Raw genomic sequence first — 8,862 nt, 5'->3', positions numbered from 1 at the left:
ATATATATATATATATATTCGAATGCATGTTCTATTATTTATTTTGATTCCTCTACTCATAAATATTTTATGTCTGTCTCCCCCATTAGAGTGTAAGTTCCTTGTGGGAAGGAAATGTCACTTTATCTTGTATTTCCTACCTGGTTAGTACTCCCCATGCCAGTTCATTTTTTTTAATGGTATTTAAGTTCTTACTATGTGCAGGCACTCTGCTAAGCACTGGGGTATATACCAGTTAATCAGGTTGGACACAGTCCCTGTCCCACATCGGGCCTACAGTCTTAATCCCCATTTTATAGATGAGGTAACTGAGGCACAAAAAAGTTAAGTGACTTGCCTAAGGGCACACAGCAGACAAGTGGCAGAGCTGGGATTAGACCCCAGGTCCTCCTGTCTCCCTGGCCTGTGCTGTAGAAATTAGGGCATGCTGCTTCTCGGTCCACCCTGCTTCTCCACTTCACTCTGCTGCCTCACAAATTTTTCTAAAAAAAATACTGAGTCCACATCAGTCAATCAATTGCATTTATTGAGTGTTTGCAGGACTAAGTGTTTGAAAGAGTATAATATAATGGAATTGGTAGACATGTTCCCTCCCACAATGAGCATACAGTCTATGCATGTCCCCTATCCTCAAAAACCTCCAAGGTTTGCACGTTCCTCTCCACATCAAATATAAAAACTCTTTAGCATCACCTTTTAAAGTATTCAATCAGCTCACTTCTTCCTCTCTTACCTTGTTCATCTCCTACTACAACACAGCTTGCACACCTCGCTCCTCTTATGCCAACCTACTCCTGTACCTCAGTTTTGTCTATCTCACCAAGAAACTCTTGCCCATGTCCTCCTTTTGGCCTGAAACTCCCCCTTCATGTATGACAGATCACTTCTCTCCCCATTTTCAGTACCCTTCTAAAATTGTGTCTCCTCCATGAGGCCTACCCTAAATCCTCACTGCCCTAAGTCCTCCCTTCTGCACTGCCCATCACTTGGGACTATACCCCTTAAGTAATTTGATATTTACCCCTCCCTCAGCCCCACAGCCACTTTGTACCTATTTATCTATGATTTTTTAAAAATTTATTTCTCCCCCTCTAGTCTGATTCTCCTTATGGGCAGGGAGCTAGTCTATCTAGTCTTTTGTATTATACTCTCTAAAATACTTAGTACAGTGCTTTGCACACAGTGAGTGCACAAAAAATGCCATTGATAGTGCAGTGTGCTGCATTCAGAGGGACTCATTTAAATAATAATAATAATGGTATTGATTAAACACTTACTATATGTCAGGCACTAAACTAACCACTGGGGTAGATACAAGCAAATCGGGTTGGACACAGCTCCTGTCCTGCATGGGGCTTGTGGTCTTAATCCCCATTTTACAGATAAAGTAACTGAGGCACATATAGAAGTGAAGTGATTTGCCCTAGGCCATACAGCACACAAGTGTGCTTTGCACACAGTAAGAGCTCAATAAATGTGATTGAAATACTACTCAATGAAAGTGGCAGAGCCAGAGTTAGAACCCCATTCCTTCTGACTCCCAAGTCCATGCTCTTTCAACTAGACGATGCTGCTTCTCAAAAAAAAAAAATACACCACTGACTATGGTACAATAACAGCATTTAGCATGGCATCAACACTGGGGGACAGGAACGAACCACTAACACTACAGTCAATTCCTTCAGGCTCTCAGTTCTGAAGTCTCAGGATCAAGTCTAATTTGTCATTCTGGATGGAAGACTCTATCATCACTTTAGCTTTCATAAGTGCAAAGGAGAACAATACAAACTGGAAGCTACTAACTCAATACCAAACTGTGAAAATATCCACATGATTCAGATTGCATTAATCAATCAATGGTATTTATTGAACACTTGCTGTAATAATCATAAAGGAACTAGTAGGCAAGAATTACACCAAAGATTAATATTAGGATGATTTGCTCAGAAGAGGCTGGAAAAAGTCATGAAATGTGCTGCTGATGTAACAATTACCACAAAAATACAAATTGTCAATTGTATGGCGTTTCCAGTGACAGTGTATGTATCTGAAAGCTGAACAGTGGAAAAAACAGGACAGAAAGAGCATCGATTCTTTAGAAATATAGTGTTAGAGAACGTTTCTGCGAATCCCATGGACTGCCCGAAAAAATGAACCAATGAGATTTGAAGCAAATTAAGCCAAAGTAGTCTTTGGAAGGCCAAGTTTCTCGATTTAGATTAGCATATTTGGGGCACATCATCAGGAGGACTAATTCTCTGGAGAAGATGCTAATGTTAGGAAAAGTGCAGGGAAAACATGGAAGAGTCAGACCTGAAGCAAGATGGACCGAAATCACAAAAAAGACAGTGTTAAAACCATTAACAAGGCTATGGATTATGGCAGAAGACAGGATTCTCTGGAAAAAAACATCCATAGTCGCTATGAATCAGAAATGACTCCATGGTCCTTGATGATAACTATGCAGAGCACTGTACTACGTGCTTGGGAGCATATAAGTGATTCGGTAGACATGTTCCTTGCCAATAATTAGCTTACAGTGTAGAGTGGGAGACAGGCATTGTTATAAATAAATTATGGATATGTACATAAGCACTGTGGGACCGAAGGAGAGGTGAATGAAGGGTATAAATCCAAGTACAAGGGTGACACAGAAAGGAGTGGGAGAAGAGGAAATAAGGGCCCATTCGGGGAAGGCCTCTTGGATGAGATATGACTCCAATAAGGTTTTAAAGGTGGCGACAGTGATAGACTGTCAATTATGAAGGAGGACATTGCAGGCCAGAGGCAGGACATGAGTGAGAGGTCAGCAGTGGGGCTAGATCGAGGTTCAGTGACTAGGTTGGCATTAGGAGCGGAGTTTGCAGGTTGTGTCATACTAAGAAATCAGGGAAGCAAGGTAGGGGGCAGTGTGATTGAATGCTTTAAAGCCGATAATGAAGAGTTTCTGTTTGCGGAGGTGGATGGCCAGGCCCTGGAGGTTCTTGGGGAATAGGGACGTATGGACTGAATGTTTTTATAGAAAAATGATTCAGGCAGCAAATTGAAGGATGGACTGAATTTGGGAGAGACAGGAGGCTGGAGTAAGGAGGCTGATGCTGTAGTCAAAACAGGATAAGATAAATGCTTGGATTAATATTGTAGTAGTTTGGATGGAGAGCAAAGGGTGGATTGTAACAATGTTTTGAATGTAGAACCAACAGGATTTGTTGACTGAATGGGGGTTTGAATAAGAGAGATTCATTCAATCAATAGTATTTATTGAGCGTTTACTATGTGCATATCACTGTACTAAGCGCTTGGAATGTACAATTTGGCAACAGATAGAGACAATTTCTGCCCAACAGTGGGCTCACAGTCTAAACGAGGGAGAGATGAATCTAGGATAATGCCAAGGTTATGGGCTTCTGAGAAAGAACTGGAGGGAAGGATTGTTAATTTCAGGTTCTAACACTAAAAATAATAGGTAAATAACACAGGGCCAAAACATCCATTTGAAGCTTGAATGATCGAGCTTTCTTCATTGATCAAAATTCATTCAATAGTATTTATTGAGCACTAACTATGTGCAGAGCACTGTACTAAGTGCTTGGAATGTAACCAGTACTAGTAGACTGAGTCAGGAAGAAAATAAAAGCAGAAGGCAAACATTTTGACTCTCTCTCATCAGCTCTAACCACTTCACAATGTTTGCTCAAATGAAAGCACAAATCTGAATCACCGAATTGGACACATTCGTGGGAAGACACACATTGAGCAGTGGGTGTTTAATGATATCATTGTCTTTACAGTGTTTTTCAATTTAGGTGGAGCTTTCTCTGTCTCCTAATGCTAGATTCTCTGCTCCAGGATCTCTTCAAGCCAGAAGGTAAAATGAGGGCTGTTAGGCTCCTTTTTACTTTGGGTGCGTCTGCTGATGACTTCTGAGAAATATCTTCCTTCGCCTAATCAGAGTGGAGCACTGGGCTCTCTGCCGCCTCCACCTTATGCAGCCAAGCGGGGCAGCCCGTCAAATTTGATCCTCTTCAAGAATTCTCAGCAGCTCTAGATGGGAGGTTTGATCAGCTGGCCGTGTGCATTAAGGACACTGAAACTGTGTTGACATAGTACAGCAGCAGTTAGACACAGAGGCCAGAGAATTTCCAGGCCCAGGAAACTAAGGTTGATTGCGCAATGACCTTATCAACTTGTTTAATAAAGGAAAATAAACAGCTCCAATAGGGAGAGGAATTGCTAGGAAATCAACTCAAGGCACACTCGTTTGGCCTTCCTGGTGAAGGGAAGGTCTGTGTTCCTCCGGGTTCTTTTTTCAGTCACAGATACCAAAGAGATGTTTAGGTTAGAAGGATCTACGGAACCTGATATTCCTGTGGAAATAGCTCAATCGTTTTGTTGAACTGGGGCCATGCCTTTTCTTAGATGACCTAATCCAACCCAACCCAAATGATGTCTAACTATCCGATGAAAGAATTTATGGAGCAATGCAAAGAGATCATGTTAATAGATCGTTTCCCCAGTGAAGCATTCCGTTTAATTGTCCTGGCTCAGATTTAGGATTGAATTATGTATATTTCTAGAGCCTGGTACGGTGCCATGCTCCTTATGTTTGTTCACTGACAATGTATTATGTAGATGTAATGTGTGTGGTGTGCGGTGCGTATGTGTTTTGTGTGTGTGTGAGGCCTGTAGAATGTTTGTGTAAACATCCCGCTGTTTCCAACCTTGGTCCAGCTCATAGACCACTGGCAACAGTCTGATTGCCTTGCTCATAATGTGGCATTCTTTGATCCAGTCCATATTATAGATTCTTGCAGGCCACATTTGTTGTATTTACCCCAGCACATAGATCAATACTCAGCACTCAGTAAGCCCTCAATTACTACCATAATCAACCAATCAATCTCCTACATTGTCTTCATTCAGAGAAATGTTCCCAGACTGCATTCCAAGGGAAACTCTGTTAGGTCTTCTAGGTGGAGGAGCAGTGCCTGCCCAGTCTAGAAAGTTAAGGATCCAACACCTCCATTTCTACAGGCTTGAGAGCACCTTTTTAGTCTTTTTTCCCTTTGGGTACAATGATAAATCATCTTGAATTCAAACAGTATTTCTTTTCAATAGCCGGGGAGAGTCGTGTCACTTGGTAAAGCCAGGAATCCAGATTCAAGCATGTTTCAGTAGCATTCCAGAAGACTGAGTTAGGGGATATTTTGGCTACAAAGGGAAAGATGGGCCCTGTAAAAGCAAAATCATTTTTAGCCCTTTAAGGGCTTAGGGAGGAGATGTCATTCCTTCAGCTCCATGTCCAAAATGTAATACTTTTCCTCTCAAGATTTCCTGGATGCATACACCCAGTAGGGATTACTCTGTCAATCCCTGAAAAGGGTAAATCCCTCTCACTGGAAAAGATTCAACCTGGTAACCAATTTGGCATTTTTCTTTTGAAAGGAAATTTCTCAGAAGGTAACTTTCCCACAGGTGTGTTTTCAGTCCAAGCGGAGGATCACTTTGGCTATTCTTGACAACTTTTGATAGCATCTGTACCATGACTGTTGCACCAAGGTAATAAAATTTTGTCCTTTTGAACTTTGATAAAGAAACTCATGAATGGAGCATAAAGTAGAATCATGAATTCTTTTCTGACTCTGGCCTATTTGCTGGCCAAATATGTCAACTGAAACAAATTTCAATTAAACATTAAACAGGGTATTTTAATACAGTCATTTCCTAAATTCCTTTTAACGGAGCAATTAATACCAGGGAGGGAAAGATCAGGGTGGATCAGGTGCTTGTCACTAACTGACATCACCCTCCCTCACCTTTTAACTGCTTGTTCTTAGCTTGCCTTGACCACATACTTTGTGCATTTAGGGCTTAGAAGCTAGAAAGGGGATATTTTCCTTGTATCTCCCTGATAAATTACTTCCCAAGACAAGAATGAGAGAATAGTCAGAATAAGTAGGAGCTAAGAGTCAATTTAGTGAATCTTGAGGTTGGGATCAGATTCTGAACACACTGTTTGTGGCATTCAAATACAAATAGTAGGATACTAAGGTTTTACTTGATTTAAAATAGCAGCCTACTGGCCTGACAGAGTTAATGCAGGGTTGGAAGATGTGGCTTAGGATGGGAAGAATTAGGCTCATTGTAACTTTTTTGATGTGGATGACTGGGCATTAGGAATGAAAGGGAAACCAACATCTCACCAGAGTTTTTTAATCCAACTGGAGTTAACTGTTTGTATTCAGTACCAATACATACTTTCATTAACTTAACTGAGGAAAATAATTAGGTTTGTTTATGAAAACATTCTTTCAGTACTCTCTGTTTACAATGACTGGAAGTGCTGTGTATGTTAACAAAAGGAGACAATAGCTTTGAAGTTTAAACAGTCAAAGACTTGTATATGATTAGTACCATGGTCACATCTTGGATTGGGTTGGATTTACAAATGATATACTGTTTATTATTTGAGTTTTGAACTTTCACTGCATGTTTTGCTTCCTCCAAGAATAAGAATTTCACTGGAAAAGGGTACCACAGATGATGGTAAACTAAGGTACAGGGGACATAATTCACATTTTTCAAGAAGCCCAGTTAACAGGTATCCACCAAAAAATAGGAACTCTATCCATGCCTGTAAGCATTAGTTGTGGAATTAATCTTGTTCATTGACGTCTCTGTGACTTGATTCTAAATTCCTTTTTTTTCCCGGGAAGATTTGATATTGTGCTTCCTTGAAGATCATTTTCTAGAGTCTTTATTCTGGAGAAGAGAAAATAGAGTGCTGACAATATTGGACTCCAGATAGATCGAGATATATAATAAAGAAGTCTGTGACAAATCAAGCACAGACAAAGAGGAAATGGGCTTCAAGGGTAGCACAAATGAGTTAGTTTAGGCAAAGAACTTCCTGCTTGTGAAGACTGATGGATCCTGAATAAATGATCAAATTATCAGGCTGCTTCCCCTGAAATTCTGAAGAATAGAATAGATGTCCTTCTGTTTCATATGATTAGAAGAAGTTCACCGAACTCTGATTCTATGATTCTTGTTCTCTAACTTATTCTCCCTGTGGAATGAATCTATATGCCTGAGCTGCATGTTCTCAATGAAGGTACAAAGAATAATCTCTCAGTAGTATATTTTGAGCACATTAGTCTTATGAAACACTGTACTTTAAAGACACAGTATGGCCTAATAGAAAGAGGAGTCAAAGGACCTGGGTTCTCATCCTAGTTCGGCCACATGTCTCCTATGTGACCTTGGGCAAGTCACTTAACTTCTCTGTGCCTCAGTTTCCTCAGCTGTATAATGGAGATTAAATCCTACTCCCTCTTACCTAGACTGCAGAACAGGGACCATGACCAAACTGATTATATTGTATCTACCTCAGTACTTCCCCTCTCAGGATCACACCTGGAAAGTTTCCAGTACTCTTCCAGTCTTGACTATGGGAGGGAGAGCCAAGCAGAGGCATACCCATTCCATTCCTAGCTTGAGTAGTGGCTAGCAAGTGGAAGGCAATCTGCTACAAATCAAAACTCACCTGTGCTGGGCTACAACAGCGTGGGAGAGAGTGAAGGGTGGAGACTCAGGTTTACTGTATGGAAGAAGGCAATGGCAAACCACTTCTATATTTTACCAAGAAAATTCTACTGACACACTACCAGAATGATTGCAAATGGAGGTGAGGTGCTCTGGGGGAGATGTGTCCATGGAGTCATTATGGATCAGAGATGACTTGATAGAATAAGACAAGACCCCAGTGCTTAGAACAGTTCTTGGCACATAATAAACAATTAACAAATTTCCTAATCATTATTATTATCATTATTACTGAGCACTTGGGAGAGCACAATAGACTTGGTAGACATGATTTCTACTTCAGAGAACTTGTAGTCTAGCAGATGAAACCCACTAAAAGAATTGCAGGTAGGAGAAAGTTATGAAGTATAAGAATATTTATATACATGCAACTGTGTGTGCAGGGATGGGGTTGGGTGAGAGGTTGTGAATGCCTAGGTGTTTATATGTGACAGGAAGTGCTGAAATGGCAAGAGCTGTGGAAATGGGCTAGAAAGTTGAGATGAATCAGGGAAGATGGCCCGGAGAAGCGTCTTGAAGATGGTAAGAACAGTAGTTTGCCAGATGTTCCAGGCAGAAGGAAGGATGGGTGCAAGAGGTCAGTCGTGGTAGAGATGAGAGTGAAGCACAATGAGAATAAAGAATAAATAGGATACTTCCCTGCCCATGGGTCTCTCCACAATATTGAGATCAAAAACAACAACCAAAAAACCCCAAAACAATTAAAAAGATGAATTAACTCTTCAATCCACCCCAATCAACAGGAAAAGGACTTTTCAGAGACTTTAGAAAAATGACTTCCAGGAAAATGCATTTCCTGCCTCTGTTTTCCTACTGAGTACTCAGCTCAACTAGGACCACATAACCAACATTGCTTATTAACTCTGAATAGCAACACTGGGACATTTATTCCTCAAAAAGCTCTCTGACTTTAGTATTTCTTCAATAATAAGACTGTAAATATTGGTTTAGGATATTACTTCAGGAGGAACATGCTGCTATCAATATATTGAAGTTATTTGATGAAAGTAGTTTTTAAGAATTGACCCATGGGATAGAGGAATTGCTTTAGCTTTGGGTGGGTCTAGTTCCAGGGTATTAAAAGCTGTGCGGCATTTTACAGCAATATTCTGTTAGTATTCAAGTTCAAAATTAGTAGTAGTAGTATTAAGCTCCTACTCATCTAGACTGTAAGCTCACTGTGGGCAGAAAACATGTCTATCAATTCTGTTGTATTGTACCACCCAAGCACTTAGATTAGTGCTTTGCACACAGTAA

General features: G+C 40.5%; 1 non-coding gene across 1 annotated transcript; it reads left to right on the top strand.

The window, feature by feature from the left end:
* The first annotated feature begins 7,398 nt into the window (after nucleotides 1–7,398).
* On the top strand, nucleotides 7,399–7,536 carry LOC114810578. Its single transcript, XR_003758274.1, has one exon. It is a non-coding gene; the product is annotated as a small nucleolar RNA SNORA7 (small nucleolar RNA).
* The last annotated feature ends 1,326 nt before the right edge of the window (nucleotides 7,537–8,862 follow it).

This window comes from Ornithorhynchus anatinus, chromosome 3 (assembly GCF_004115215.2).
Source record: "Ornithorhynchus anatinus isolate Pmale09 chromosome 3, mOrnAna1.pri.v4, whole genome shotgun sequence".
NCBI lineage: Eukaryota > Metazoa > Chordata > Mammalia > Monotremata > Ornithorhynchidae > Ornithorhynchus > Ornithorhynchus anatinus.
The sequence above is the reverse complement of the archived record's forward strand: the minus strand, read 5'-3'. Positions and strand labels throughout refer to the sequence as shown.